General features: G+C 34.2%; 1 long non-coding RNA gene across 1 annotated transcript; it reads right to left on the bottom strand.

Moving 5' to 3' along the window:
• Positions 1-5263: 5263 nt before the first annotated feature.
• Positions 5264-8123, bottom strand: LOC127845737 (uncharacterized). The gene is made up of 3 exons (XR_008033350.1): positions 7995-8123; positions 6390-6489; positions 5264-5519 (listed from the first exon to the last, which is right to left on the bottom strand). It is a non-coding gene; the product is annotated as an uncharacterized LOC127845737 (long non-coding RNA).
• Between the last annotated feature and the right edge of the window lie 8633 nt (positions 8124-16756).

The raw sequence follows: 16756 nt of genomic DNA, 5'->3' as shown, positions 1-16756 counted from the left end.
GAGCTGTACAGTTACTTCCAAATTCTGTCCGCGACGAACAACAAGTTGTCCCTTTGCAACGTGTGGAAACTTGTCTGTTTTGTGCGCAACCGCATTATCAGTCACATGATAGTCGATATCGGTAATTTTCAGGTCTTCTTTCGCATCTTCAGATGTGGCGTCTGTTAAAATAAGTACAAATATTACAAGTATTATGCACTTTACGAGATCATATTTTGTTGCAGGACAGAAACACATACGCGCGAAATAATTGATTGGCAAATTAGCTTTTTTGTTTCAGATTCCAGAATAAAACAGCGAATTAAGTTATTGAGATGAATATAAATTGAAATGAATCAAAGATTGAACTCAAATTCATAACAGGAACAATTGTCGTCGCGTCTATATTATAGTGTAAATAACACCACTGCAAAACATGTGAAGAATCTGTCACACACATTACCTGATTAGTTTGGACTATAATGGGACATTTGGTGAATCTGCCAGACAAACATCCTTGATACATGTGGACTTTTCTTATTTCTTGTCTGGCCAGTGGCCTGTATAGGTCCCTGATCAGACATTATGCTTTACATTTTCCAAACTAATTTTTTAGACATTATACGTTGGTTTCAGATTCGTCTAATTGACTGGTTTCGCGGAATCGGCACACACATAAGTCGGTGTTGACCCATACACGTTTATTTTTCCGTTTTCGAGCGCTAATCATCACAGACTTATAATCCAAGGCGTTATTTAAAAAGATCCTTTAGGAAATATTAACTTTAATTTAGCTGAAGTGAGAATTTCAGATCAGATTGCAATGTTTCCTGTTTTCAAAAGGATTTCCCATTGAAGCATTTTTTACAAGTTCTCATTCAAGCAATATTTACTTGTTAAAGGCATTTTAATATAAAAAAAAAGTTTACATGAAGTAGCAAGAAACTTAAAGAATTTAATAAACTTAAGGCAAGTCCTGAAGTTTTTCCTCAGGAGCTTTGTTAACATGAGTCGTGAGCCACTCAGTTCGAGGTTTGATTGATGTACCGACATTTATTGTTATTTTATTGATAATTTTTTACGGGAACACTAATATTTGAAACACAATCAATATTAGTGCTTATTTAGTCAGAATGCTCACGTCGGTTCTCAAGTACCGACAATGACCTTTGTATTTGTTACTCTAGAAATGAAACGTTTCGACTATGCCTTGCCAATATGCAGTGTTTGGAGTAATAATATAAAAGGTGTTGCTCAACAAATGAAAGATGAAATTTGGCTATATTAGTCACCTGACGCCTCAGGGCTATCACAAATTATACTAGTGCGAGTAACACATGACAGTTCTAATGTGGTAGAGAAGTGGTTGCACAGCATCTTTTTATCACAGTTAATTACAAAGAAATTAATGCGCTACAAATGAGGCATTTTGTAATTAGCATATTTGCTTTCAGTTTTTTGCGAGCGTATGTCTGGACGAACAGAAACGTTATTTACCATGTTTTTGATTTAATTATTTAAGTTTAAAAGAAGCTGGTTGTTAGTATAATAAGACCGATAATAGATTAATAGATTACCAGCTACTTCTTCTTCGTCATTGGTTCGAATAGTATCATCTCGTCCCCCACGGTTGTAATCCTTCTCCTCACCATCATCGCTTCCCTTACGCCTTCTGAACTCTGGTCTGCCAGTTATTGATGCTCTCTCGGACACGATCGGGGTCTCTCGGACATCTCTAGGTTCAATTTCTACGCGAAGATTACGCGGGTTTTCAATCAGGTCCTTGACCTCATTCCCGGAAATGTGTTCTACACTGACAGGAGCGTCGCGTGACACTAGGCCATAATTGAACGTAGTTCGTCTGCTTCTTGGCACGATGAGCGGAATTCGGTGAGGACTCGTCTGTTCCCGTTCAATGTCCAAATCAATAGGTATATCTCGTCGGTTATCGTTAGCAATGTCATCACTTTCCGAAAGGTAGGTCGAATTCGAACTTTGTCTGCTTCTTGAAACGATTCGTGGAATTCGGCGAGAACTGGTCTCTTCCAGTTCAATATCCACATTAATCGGAAAATCTCTGCGTCTATCGTTAGTTATGTCATCACTCTCCGAATGGTAGGTCGAATTCGAACTGTGTCTGCTTCTTGGAATGATGCGCGGAATTCGGCGAGAACTGGTCTGTTCCAGTTCAAGATCCAAATTAATCGGAATATCTCGGCGAGAATCGTTAGTAAATTCATCCCTCTCCGATAAATAAGTCGAATGTGGTGCCAGAGACCGTCGGGCCGATGGTTGAGAGGAGATCGACCCAAAGCTGTCCAGCAAAGACCTACGGCGTAACATTCTAGTCGGAAAAATTGGGTCTAAGTGAATGAACCCGTCCATTCTTAGTAAGAGTATGTGTTGCGCTTTAAACAAAATATATTCACTGGGAATAAATTCCTTTAACCAATCTTTACACTTGGTTAAATATTTGTCGTTTCACCTTGATTGTTTGGATAACAACCAAATAACATCGATGTTATATAATCCTGATGAATTCTAATGGTACCTTACTAGTTATGCATGAACATACAGTCTTAAAATAACACCTTTAAATGAAAGAAGTAAACATGCAACAAACACACGAGCAACAGAATTAAACTGCCCCTAGTTTAAGAGTGCACGTTAACATCCTTCCAGCTTGTACGCATGTTTTAAGTCTACTGATAAATGGACAACTATTAAGATGTTGCCACTTGACAAATAGTTTTCTTGACAAATAGCTTTGGCAAGCTGACCGATTCGCTGCAAGCAAGGGAGTCGGTTGACATCTTAATTATAAAAAAACGCACTGAGCGTAGTTTGAAAAACGTACTGAAATACTTCTGATACACATGGATTTTAGCTATTTTTAAACAATTTATTGTATGCGAAAAATGTGTCCAGGGCATAGGTGTGTTTTGTAAAATATTACGACAAGTCCAAAGTTTTGAAGTTTAAAAGCGAGAACTGAACATATACAGTTGAAAATAACATTTTATATTAACATATTTAACAATTCAAATATGCCTTATCAATTAAAGTGAAGCAGATGATAGTTTAATTCCAACATGAAAATCTGACGGTTACATGTGTGTTTAAAGCGGGTATATACGATTTTTATATGTGCTGAATTGTAAAATATTGATACAAATATGTTATAATAACACACAATATGCAAGAAAAATGATACATTTAAGACGAATTTCATAAAATACAGCAAATACAAATTAGAGCCCCGAGCCGATTGTGACGAAGATAATTCGTAATTATTTTCCTACAATAACCGATGCATTCGTCTTTTTAGTAAGTGTTTGTGTGTCGTATGAATCGATATCGCTGCAGGAATTTCAAATGAACCGTTAAACTAAATTTAGATTCACATCGTACATGCATGATATACATGCTGGCGAATTCGGCTGTACAGCCTTTTTCGATTTCAGAATTAAATATCTGGCTTATTTAGCATTTTTCGACACATGTTCTTCTTAACTTTTATTTTATTTTATATTGAAATATATGTATAATAAGTTTTTACACATTTTATATTAATAAATACATATTTGACAAGATCGTATATACCCGCTTTAATGTTAATAATTAATAAAGTTCGCGAACGAGGGAATCTGAACTACACAGATGTTATGTACGATTTGAATGTCAAACTTGATATTTTCTCAATATTTACCCAATCCAGGAATATTAACGAAGAATGTTAACTCTATAATACTATAATGGTACCAAACATAGAAACGTGTTTATTTCAACATAAATCATAGCGAGCAAGTTTAAGCCAATACCGACAAGTTTAATCGTAATTGTTCCGAATCAAAAATCTGTGCCTATGCAGTTCGCACATGCTAATTAGAGACGACACTTTCCGCCTAAACCTTTGCTATGAATAGCTTTTCTTTAAATGAGACATACCATACGAGCGTAGAGTGTCGTCCCTGATTAGCCTGTGCGGACTGAACAGGCTAATCTGGGACGAAACTTTACGCACATGCATTCAAACCCCTTTCACGCAGCACAGTCAATTTGTAATTGTGTATGTAACTCTGATTACGTTGATTTTTGGTACCACATCTTCTGCACTTCTATTCAAGTGTTTTATATTAATCTTTTAAGCATTATGTTTATAAATATTGTATATACTCGCTATTCTCTTAAGTAAAAAAACGCAAATTCAGTTACGGTATATATAGAAATTATGAAACTTCAGTAACATTATCAGGAGAGAAACTCCTGTTGACTCACACTTGCAGTATGAATAAATCAACAGAAATAGTGGGGATTTCCCTATGGTGTTTATTGTGTACTTTATACTGAACAACAAAGATAGTCAACCAGGTTTTCATATGATGATTTAACACGTTTGAAGACACGACAGAACGTTTTCTATTTTGCTTAGTTAATTTTTTTTCCAATTTTTTTTTTGTGCGCCAACGAGCGGGAAATCACTCCAAAATTGTATTTGCTCTTTGCAAAGGTCAATTAAGGTGAGCCTGGTTTAGACAGCTACGTCGAAAAACAACAACAAGATGCTTTTACATATATAATGCTGGTCCAAATTGCACCAATCGGACATTTTTTGCTTATTTAACCCATTTATGCATAGAGTCTAGAAAATAAAGGCTTTGGCAAACAGCGCAGACCCAGATGAGACGCCGCATCTAATTAGAGCCTGCGCTGTTTGCTTAAAGGAATTTCTGTAAGAAATATTCTAAATAAAGAAATAAATATACTAGATATCCCTAATTTTGGAAATAAATTGATCCAATTAGATTGATTTAGAAGGATGGGAGAGTCCACTAGGCATAAATGGGTTAATTTAACGGATTGTAGGTTCGGCATATCCGAAGAACATCTGATCAATTTGTTGTCGATCAGCTATTTGCAAACTGCGAAGCAAGATATTTATCTGAAAGCATTGTTTCACATGTATATTTTATTTTGTTTCATTTTTTTCATTTAAATGAGAGTATGGGTGGGTGTGGGTAGGTTATTTGTGAATTGTGTTCTTTGATATAAGACACTCGTTGTGTAGGCATTGAGAAATGAATGTAAAGATATGAAGAGTTGAACTAAACTGGGTACCTTTTACTGGGATTCGGTTCGAAAATTATTGGTTCGGAGTAATATATTTTAGTTGATGTCTCCTATTCGATATCATGTAAAACAACTGGTGATATAAAAGCGTTTTGATAAGTTTTTTGCACATAGCGACCAACAAAAAACCATTAAATAACCAACAACAACATCGTCAAATGAAAAAAGTATTTATTATACGAGCCAAAATAAAGTTAACTTAGCAGGATGTTATTTATAATAAAATATCAATTTGTGTTAATAACGATACATTGTTTATGAAAAGACAGAGTGGAAAAACCATCATAGAATTGTATATAGTGTTGTCCGCATTGTGGTGAAGTAGGAGGTGGTCAGTCTAGAAAAGGGGTATTCCATGTCCAGGTTTCTCCAGATGGCCGCAGTGACTGTCTTCAACGACAACCGCTTTGCTACAAATATAAATCAGTATAATGGAATATGTTTGGTGCCATATGGAGTCTCTATCATGCATGCGCCAAACTATCATCAGGGGTAGTGAACCTTTATACATTTCCTTTCACGAAGAATAAATAAATCTAATAGAAATGGCCAAATACACAAAGAATATTACTATTTAAACAACGAGTATTTTAATACTGACACTGATAGCGTTTTAATTGAGTAATTGGCATTGTTGCCATATCAAACAGATTTTCAATAATAATGCTTATGTATGTAACGGTATGCTATATTTATGAATATGAAATAATACTTCAAAAAGTTGTCGCACAAGTATATGTGGAATGCGCTATTTCCACAATAGCATTTTAATTGCTGTAAAATGTTTTTGAAATCCGCTATAAAGTCGCGGTTTCATGGTTTATTGAGCGGACAGAGTAATTCCTGAGCAGTCTGCGCTCCCTGGTCTTGAGCTACGCTGGCCTCATATGTTATAAGACACATATTCGCAAGGCGCGTCTCAATATGGGAGCAAAATAACAATCCTGGCATGGGAAAACGATGCATTATTTATAAAAAAAAATATGGTCAAAATAAAATTTAAAATGACATTTCTCTGTTTGTTCTTATCCAGATGACACAGTTTTTTTCCTGTTATACCATTATAAACTTGCATACGAAATGTGAAACTGTAAACAAATTCATACATGGGATGAATAGTTTTTCATTCATTTTGAACATAGTCGCATATTTTTTCATGCACTTTCGGTGAAGTTATATAGTGTACATGTATTTTCACGCGTTTTATGAACTTGTTATTTTATTCCATCAAGTAGTAGAAAGGGACCAGGTTCCAACAAAGAAAAAATAAATAAACTCACGCGCATGTGGCCAGGCAAGCGTTGTCATACCAGGCAACTGCCTCTCCGAGGGGTTGTCCGCACACTGGGCTGATTATCTTAGGGCACAGGCATGGCTCCTCTAAAACGATATTAATAAAACTTGCTAATGGTCGTAAATACAGGAATATGGGGAATTAGCATGTGGAAAACTCTCGTCCCTCCCGAAGCACTTTATTTAAGGCAAATGAACATTTGAACATGCTAAAGAGAACCATTATACACGTATGACAGCATAACTAAAATCATAAATCGTTTAAACTTGGTAACCGCCTTAGAACGGTCAATGTTAAGCATTAAAGGTTTCAAGCGATAAAAGGCACGTCGAGCACCACGCAAATTACATTTGTATTTCTCTGTGAATTATTGTCATGACAGAAGCTTTACTATAAATGTCTGAGACATGATAACAGAAAACTACAGAGTTTAATAAATCATTTCTAATAGACTTTAGGGCTTCGAATCACACAGTACAAATTAACTCTGGCACATCAGAGTGCATCCTATAAACAAGTTGAATTGTATTTAATACTTTTATTTTATTTTATGATGAAATGACGTAATGAGTAACACTTATAATTATAGTAGATGCATTTTTCATGTGCAGTAGCGCGAGGATGTCCTGTCGAGAATTCAAGTTTTAAAGGGGTCGTGCAACAGATTTTGGCATGTATTCAAGCTTGTCATTAAATGCTTTATATTGATACATTTAAACATATGAACTAAAAATATCCAGTAAAAAAATCCAAGAATACAATTTTAAAAAAGGAAAAAAGTAACCCTCAACAGGGCTCGAACCACTGACCCCTGTAGTCTGGAGTAAAAAGTCTCCCTCCTGGACCACTCGACCATCCATGCTCATGTTTAGAGCGGATGTATTTTTTACCTATATAAGCAGTCCTTGTAGTATCCCAAAATAAAAGGACAACAACGAAACTTTCCAAATTATTCAATCGTTTCGCGTCGCACGACGCTTTATAATTTTCAGGTTTTAAAATCATCAAAAGATGCATATAATAGATATTTAAAGCATGGTAAATGGTCAGTTTTACTATTTCCTTAAAAATGTCATTACTTAAACAAAATTTGCGAGTCTGAAACAACCATTTTTTAAATTTTATCAATTTACCAAAACGTGAAATCTGTTGGACGGCCCCTTTAATATCATCAAATGCAATATGCATCTACGACGTTTGGACATTCATGTACCAGTAATGAATCCGAAAACATTACAAAATGATATATTTACTAAATGATTGGCTACATTGCCTCTTTATTCAAAATGCTGTAAGTTTGTACTTTGATGTTCAACATAAAAGTTGTCATTTTACTCATTAAAAACACGAAAACCATCATCAAAGCTTCCCGTTCAACAAATGGTTTGCAGTGTTATAATATACTTGATTTTAAGAAAAGTTTACAAATTTTGATACTGATGGTAGCGTACTAGCATATTAGTTAAAAAATATATTACACTACCGGTAATTCAACGAAAATTTTATCAAAAAGCGCAAAATATCATATTACTTCGATCCAAATAACAAGATGTAACTAACACATTAGCTATTATAAATAAAACCGTCTAACCTGCCAAAGCAACGGCGCACAGCAAAGCGAGAACGATAGCGACCTTCATTTTTGCAGGCGAGGTTTTTCGGGTTTCTGTTATGTGCGAACAATGTCAATGCTTTTCACGACAGATAGTGGACACCCACTGCACGCTCATTTTATACCCTTTGTATATAACGCAACCATAAAGTTATGCCCTTAATGGTACTTAGAATATGCTCCCTTTCGCATTAAAAGTTCAAGAACGTAATAAATCTTTATCTTGTGTATGGCACAGACCGGTACAAAACAGGAAAATATTACTAGTAAACCATTTTATGTCCTTACTGTATCAGTGTGTGCTTCTGATTAATATACAATATTATGCAAATCACAAAATTGGCACCAATAATTCATATTTTAATGTGAAAACAAAATCCTGAAAACATTAAATATCACATAAACAAGCAGTTTATAGTTGTTTTAGATTTTAAACGCACTGAGAGTGGTATTGACATAGCAAGGACGGGGTACTTGTACCATGGAAAGTTAAGCATGGGGTTGTTTACCAGTACAACGATCAATACATATAGATTCAGTTTCAACCAATGTGATTTATTTTCATACTTAAGATGAAACGGACAAACAAATTGTGATTCCAATTTGCCTTTATATGTACAAAACAGAGGATAAATATAAAGTTTACAAGCTTTGCACCGTAAGGCGTTCTGTGTAACGTTATATGTAAAACAATAGTTTAGTTTAAACCTATTTATTTGAGCTCCATTGCATCGTAAGCCTAAGGCTTATAGAAACGCTCTCGAGTCAAACACTAGTTTGAATGTATATTAAGAAATGAAAATATACCAATATTGTCTATAATGCGTATCTAATCGTTTAAATAAATGCCTTTCAATCAGTAAATTACATTTTAAGTGGTGATATCTTCTCTCAGCGGCGATGTCGAGTGTATACATTATTTTTATAATTTCTTTAACAAAATTCCGTTATATAAATAAAATTAACGTCCATTAGATAATGATTGCCAACTTATAATGCGTTTAATTTCGATCGCTTTTGCTTTTAAACAAACAGGAAACAATAAATATACAAAACTAATGTAAAATTCTATGAAGTGTAACTTTCGTCATGCGCAGTATTTGCTCATAAATAATAACTAATTAACAGAATAACCAACATATATCATCTACATAGTGTAAATAAATTAACATGCGTGGTGGGTTTGTAGTCCGAATACTATGTCATTACATTTTAATATAGAACTAAATGACGAAATAATTAACTAGTGATTATTGCAGTGTTTTGCTAATAAAGACTAAGGTTTTAAATGTTTATCTGTTAAATTACTTGTATGCATAATGAAACCGATTGTTTGTCCAATGCGCTACTTTTAAATTTTGTTTAATAAATCTCAAATCAACTGCAGCATACCTTAACAATGATCTATTCTTCAAACAAATTTTGAAACACTTTCACAGACGGTCAGGTTTATGGTATTCGTATGTAATAGTATGTTTAGTTGTATCAGTTCAATACAAGTGACGTTAAGAGTTGGCCAAAACTTTTCAATCGTTTCAATATATGTTTTCTTTCACTTGGGATTTGTTATTTGAACGCTGGCCAGCAAAGATGGGTAATTAAGCAATTGTCTGTTTTGTGCATGGTATTTAACATGTTTAGGCACGTACACACTTACAAAACGAAATTACTGACAGCACCATTGACAGTTGCAAGAAGACAATGATTGCATCGCATTCAATACAGCAACGGTCAAATCCAAATGTATTCTACACAGATAAAATAAAAGAGACGTGCTTATTCTGCATATCATTACAAGTAAAATGCAAAATAATGTAATGGCGTAAGTGATTTGCAGTCTTAATTTAGACGTTTAAATCCCATAATTGACCTTAACCCATTTATGCCTAGCGTCCTGAAAAAAGGACATTGCAAACAGCGTAGACCCAGATGAGACGCCGCATCATGCGGCGTCTCATCTGGGTCTGCGCTGTTTGCTTAAATGAATTTCTTCATGAAATATTCTAAATATAGAAATAAATATACTTGACACCCCTAATTTTGGAAATAAATTGGTCCAATTAGAAGGATGGGAGAGTCCACTGGGCATAAATGGGTTAATCAATGCTAGTGATGTGATATACCACTTTGACATAACATTATTATTGACATACCTGAAATCAATGTATGCGAGTTGTGATTTTATTCAATATAAACTTGTATAGAATCTTCAATATCTAACACCCACGCACATACACATATACACATAAAACTATTGAAAGGTAACACTTGTTGAAATAGAATACTGAATGCATATTTACAAGCATTCTGGACAGTTGTGATTCACCGTTGGAATCCGCATTTTTAATAACTGCGTATTTGGTTATGTAAAGATTGGGTTCCATATATTTAAATTTGGCTCTTAAGTGACAGACTGTTTGTATATGCCGATTCAAACTCGTCGATTCCAAATAACTTAAAATGACATCTTGAAAAAAAAATGTTGTCAATTTCGTTTAAATGCGTTTTGCAGAATATCGAGCTTAACATCGCTAGTTATAATGGAGAAACTGTTCATTAACAGAGTGCGTATTAAGTAAAAATATGGACATACGAACCATAAGTTGTAATTAGATGCAATATCTCCGCATTAATGTAGTGAAAATTTGATAACGTGTTTTTTTGCGTACAGGTGTTTATTAAGCGCACTCGATTTGGTCCTTTCTGAGAAAACTTTTCTTTATAAAGATACGATGGTGTTTTAATCAAACTTTGTTGAGCTTGTTTTTTAATATGTTCAACGATTCGATTGTGCGTAAGTCCTTCGCATTACATCTAATAAAATATGGGATTTTTTCTATCAAACAAAATTGAACGAAAATCAGAGCAAATACGTTTTCAATGTTTACAAGAGTTCCGCGATCGGAGACATATGCCCCAACAGGGCTTTTACCTAGTGACCCCAATTTCAATAGAGGTCATCTACTGTCCAAGGCGAATCCACATGTGAAGTATCAAGCCAATCGGTCAATTTGTTGACGAATGATTGATCGAAAACGATTTTCACACTTATTGTGACAGAGACCTTGACCTTTGACCTAGTGACCACAATTTAAAAGGGGTCATCTACTGTCCAATGCTAATGGGCATGGGAAGTATCAAGCTAATTGGTCAATTTGTTGACGAGGTATTGATCAGAAACGATTTTGACACTTATTTAGGCAGTGACCTTGACCTTTGACCTAGTGACCCCGATTTCAATAGGGATCATCTACTGGCCAAGGCCAATGTACATGTGAAGTACCAAGCCAATCAGTCAATTCGTATTAGAGTTGTTGATCGGAAACGATTTTCACACTTATTGTGAGTGACCTTGACCTTTGACCTAGTGACCCCAATTTCAATAGGGGTCATCTACTGTCCAAGACCAATACGCATGTGAAGTATCAAGCCAATCGGTCAATTTCTAGACGAGTTATTGATCGGAAATGATTTTCAAACTTATTGTGACAGTGACCTTGACATTTGACCTAGTGACCCCAATTTCAGTCGGAGTCATTTACTGTCTAAGACCAATGCGCATGTGAAGTATCAAGCCAATCGGTAATTTCGTTGACGAGTTATTGATCGGAAATGATTTTCACACTTATTGTGACAGTGACTTTGACCTAGTGAGCCCAATTTCAATAGGGGTCATCTACTATCCAAGACCAATGCATATGTTTGAGTGTGAAGTTTCAATCCAATCCATTGACGAGTTATTGGTCGGAAACGAACTGGTCTACCGACAGACCGACAGACAGACAGACCGACCGACAGACCGACCAATAACAATCCATAAGTAAGAACAAACACACGTATACATTTTTTTTAATCCGTATGCAGATAGTGGGGAAATAATCCCATGGGAAAATAACGAAAAATTCTATAGAAAAACAAACAATCCTATTGAAAAATGAAAAAAAATCCCATGGGAAAACGAACTGTGCATATAAGTTTTAAAGTGAAAAAACACGATTTTTTATAGCATAAATAACCATTTGTTACTAAAATATAATATTTGTATCACAAACTTTATTTCGAAGAATCAAATCTTTAAGAAAAAAGGTTACTTAAGTTTCAAATAACGGTTCGCAAAGTTTTTCCGATGTCAATTAGTTTATATAATGAATTGCACAGTGTTCAGAGAGTATCATTTCATTGTGCAGGAGCAAGTGGCATGAAACCCGAACCTGTCGCATCAATCGCACTTTGTCAACAAAGGTGATCAGCTTCTGCTTTTCCCGAAGATAGAAACTGTGTTGCCACCCCATCGTCAATGCAGGAGCTGTAGACAGCAGTGAATATAAGTTTACTTTTACGGTAGACAGCTTGCTATGTCCTCTTTGGCGCAAATATTGAAGAGCTTCCATGGTGTGGTTTCCTCATAGGCTTAACTTGCACTTCACCAAATGATAACGAAATTATTGTCTGCCTGTCCTACTACTTGTTGTGTGTCTGTGTTAATCAATTATTTACCAACAATTTTGGCCTGGACAACTTAATTTGTATGTCTGTATTTAGGGAAAATACCATGGATCTGACACTTAATTACATTCCATTTAGAACTTAAATACACTTTAGTGAAAATCTTGTTAGTTAGATGACTATGTATTTCAATGGCAGGTGTTTAGAAGGGAAATCTTTATCATACAAAGAAATGCTTTTACACAAAAAGTTTTGGTGTGCTTTCTTTTCATGTTTGCATGAAGAAAAAATGAAACAAAAACACTAATACTTAGAAACATTCTCTCTTTCTGATAATTCAGATGGGTGAATGTATAAGATGATAAAATGCCTGATGTTTACTGATCAGTCACGCAAATAGTAATACTCATATAATGAGAGTCATTTTTTGAGGGATAAATTACAGAATAAGAAAACATAGATCTATGTGCACCCTAGATTGCTAAACTGAATGTTCAACATTTTTGTCATGCAAACCAAATTGTTTAACCTTACAAATTCAATTCGCAACTCAAGATATGATCACATCTCATATGTCCTTAAATTATATCACGCCAAGGAAGAGCATACAACTGTTTGTAATAATGTGTAGATGGTGTTACATTCTCATGCTCTAGTCAAATGAGAATGATTTTCCTCATGCTAGTTACACTCATTATTTTCAAGTATACCATGCTGTTCTTAGCAATAAAAGATTTCATAAGTAGGATTTGTGGCTTGGTTATCTCCCAACACCAATTTTCCGCTTACACCATCAGGGGTGGTATTCCATAAACATCTTAAGTCATTTCTTAAATAATTTCACTTAAGGTCAAAAGTACAATGTTTTTATATTTCTTTACTAAATAAGGAAACATATGTTTGTTTGGTATTCCTAAAATAACATTGACATAATGATGTTATTTTCATGTAAATCTTGATGCCCAAATATTGCAATATGAATTTTTTTCCAATATAAGGATAAGAATAAAATTTAACTTAAGATGCTTCTGGAATACGACCCCTGAGCAAAATAGTCATTTTCTTGTAGCTTTTGCAGCAGTGTTATCTTCCGTTTCCCCGACCTCCACATCACCATCGTCAGAAAGATTCATGTTGGTCATATCAACGGCAGACTCTGTTAACAATAGAATCAATAATAGCAAAGATTATTTAAAGACACGCATATTTTTTTTTGAATGTTTACACGTCATGAACTTCAATAATATTCATGCTAAATTTAACAAATCAGCCTGCATTATATAGAATCCTACAAGTGGTTACCCTTAAATTATACAGCTAATCCAGTTTATTATCCACTTAAATGGATCCACACACATTTTGTTTATTTTGGATAGGAAGTTGTAAAGAGTGGCAAGACTTTCAACTAAAAACAATCATGTATCACCAAAAAAGTAAGAAATATTATTATCTGACACAAAAACATAGTCAATTACGAAAAGAAGAGGTGGAAATTATCCGCCAAAAGCACACATGGTGTGTAAACAACATACCATTTAAAGTCTCATCGCTACTCGTCATACTGTCAACTGAACTTGCAAAGCTGGAAGTCTGTACTGCAATTTGAATGTTATTAATAAGGATTTAAAACTAAAACATTTGGCAAAATTAGCACAAAAATGCTATAAACATGTCCAATCACTTAGCATAACATATAATTCAAGTAGTTACCTTTTCACTATAATTCTAAAAAATAGTATTTTACGATGATAACATTTTGCCGTTATATTTAGCCAATACATATATATAAGATGCTTACTGTAAGGTTATATAAGATGCTGTTTTTTAATATATGTATCTTCAATCTTAAAGATTCAAATAAATATACACTTATATAAGTATGTCAACTCACATTCAAATTAAATTTGGCAAGATATTTTTGACAAGTCTATTTACAGTGACAATAATAAAAATAAAATAAACTATAGCAATGGAACAAACTATGTTATACATTAAATAGTATTTCGAATGTTAAACAGTTATAAGAGTTTAAAACAGATTTATATGTTTAACAAAGGTGGACCACTTTTTTGAGAATGCCAAACAGGTCTTTTTTCTTGCATTTGTGTTGCTTTCCACGTGTTCAGAACAAAACAAGTTGTTCCAACTTTAACCTGAAAAAAGCCCAACCACACGTATTGGAACAAAATTTCTGTACATGAATTGTATTTGCCTCAAAGTTTGACAAAACTATTAATGATTTGAAGTTAGTTAACATAGAAGATGCACTTTATTTCGCTGAGCATAACCATGTCATATGTTGTATGATATTTAGTTCCATTAATAACTCTTTCATCAGTTTCATAAGGATGATAAAACACCATCTGTGAAATGCTGTAGTATAGGGGATTGCGGTACCTGATAGAGAATACATTGTTTCACCGATTACTGAAATCTCGGTATGTGTTGAGTGTGTGGCAATTTTACGTACTTATACACAAAATAATGAATCCTTTCATTATTGAAAAACATTCTATTTCATTATTTCATTGGCTAAAAAAGTTGTCCTTTCTTAACTTCGTTTCTTAAGCTTAGTTGAAGCTATGTTGTGTCCATAACAATCATATGTACATCACTTCATAGAAACATTTTAAGAGTCTTCATGAACAACATTGTCACCATGAAGTAGCATGAACTCCATTCCAATTATTAGAATGTAACGGAATGCTTGTACATAATAGCAGATATTAATTTTACAAAATAATGTTACATTTGGTCTATTAATGCATACCAATTCTTTACCTTATAAATTACCAATAAATTATTGTAAAAAAGTCAACAAAAATTGTTTAAACCATAACAACATTCAATTTTAGTTATTTATGTAGCGCCTACAGCCCTAAATGAACCTTGTATTTAGTATAATGTAACTTAAACGGAGAATTTGCCATAGGGTTTCTTGTGTTTTCGAACAAATTGGGAACGTCTCCAAGTGAGATTATTATCTCCCGCTATAGGCGAAGGGATATTGTTTTGGCGTTGTCCGCCCGTCTGTCCGTCCGTCCGTCTGAGCCATGTCTTGGAAGTGATTTTGCGGATTTCATTGAAACTTGGTATGTGTATATGCACATATGGATAAGAAGATGATGCAATTCAAATAGCATTGTACACCATCTGTTAATAACGGAGTTATGGCCCTTTGTATCTTTAAAAAATGCTTTTTAATATAAGCTTAGAGCTTTATCTCCATTAACACATGAGCCTGAGCCATGAAACTTGCATTACTTGTTCTCAATCATCTGGGTGTGCTTCACATTTAACACCCATAATCCCAAGGGCTAAAGTCAGGGTCACACATGAAGGTCAAAGGTCACAAATTCGATGAAATATTCATAATTTAGTAATTCCTTTACTATGCATCAAGGGATTCTGTAATAACTGTCCACAGTTGTTGTACATTATCTAGCTGCGTGACAATATAAGATCCAGGTTGCTAGGGTCATAGTCAAAGTCACACACAAGGGTCAAAATCACAAATTTTGATTAAATATGCCTTATTTGGTAAGGACTCTACCATACTAAAATGGATTCTCAAATGTCCTTATGTAATTGTTCTCAATTTTCAGGCACAACCTTTCCGTTATTCCTTTTCTTTAAGTTATACACCCATCCATAAACACAATTTATTTGGCGGGGGATATCAATTAAACGAATTTGCTTGTTCATAATTGTCTTTAACGTTTTAAAAAGATATTACAAATATTCGCATGATTTAACATTGACAGTTTAAACTGTTTAAAGTTATTATATGTGTCTTATTCCAAATTAGTAGTCTGCTCTTCTTTTGGGATTTGAGTACGTAAAACATGGATACGGCGAAATACTAAGTCAAAGTACTACATTTCAATCTGCAGAAACATATGTCAATTGATGGTTTTTTTATAACTCTTTCGTATACAATGGTTTTGACATGTTCGGGAAGTTATTTATTTATTTATTGACTTTTTGATATATATTTTAGAACTCAGTCTTGATATGATAATTTCGCGCCGCTAATTTCGGTGTATCTATGTACGAGTATAAATTGCATTGTAAATGCAAGACAATTTTGCTCTAGTGGTCATGACCAAACATGAATGAAGTTGTGTTTTTCCATCTCACACGATTATTAATGTAAAAGGATCACGAACATCTGTTGATATATTAATAACCCCATCCCATAACGTCTAGCAAAACATCAGGTTACTTTGAAACGCCATAACATGGAATGGAATAACATCTGGCTAAACACATAATGATTAGCCCCATTAGGATGA

The sequence above is a fragment of the Dreissena polymorpha genome, chromosome 9 (genome assembly GCF_020536995.1).
Source record: "Dreissena polymorpha isolate Duluth1 chromosome 9, UMN_Dpol_1.0, whole genome shotgun sequence".
Classification (NCBI taxonomy): domain Eukaryota; kingdom Metazoa; phylum Mollusca; class Bivalvia; order Myida; family Dreissenidae; genus Dreissena; species Dreissena polymorpha.
Note: the sequence above shows the minus strand (reverse complement) of the source record. Positions and strands in the feature narration are given on the sequence as shown.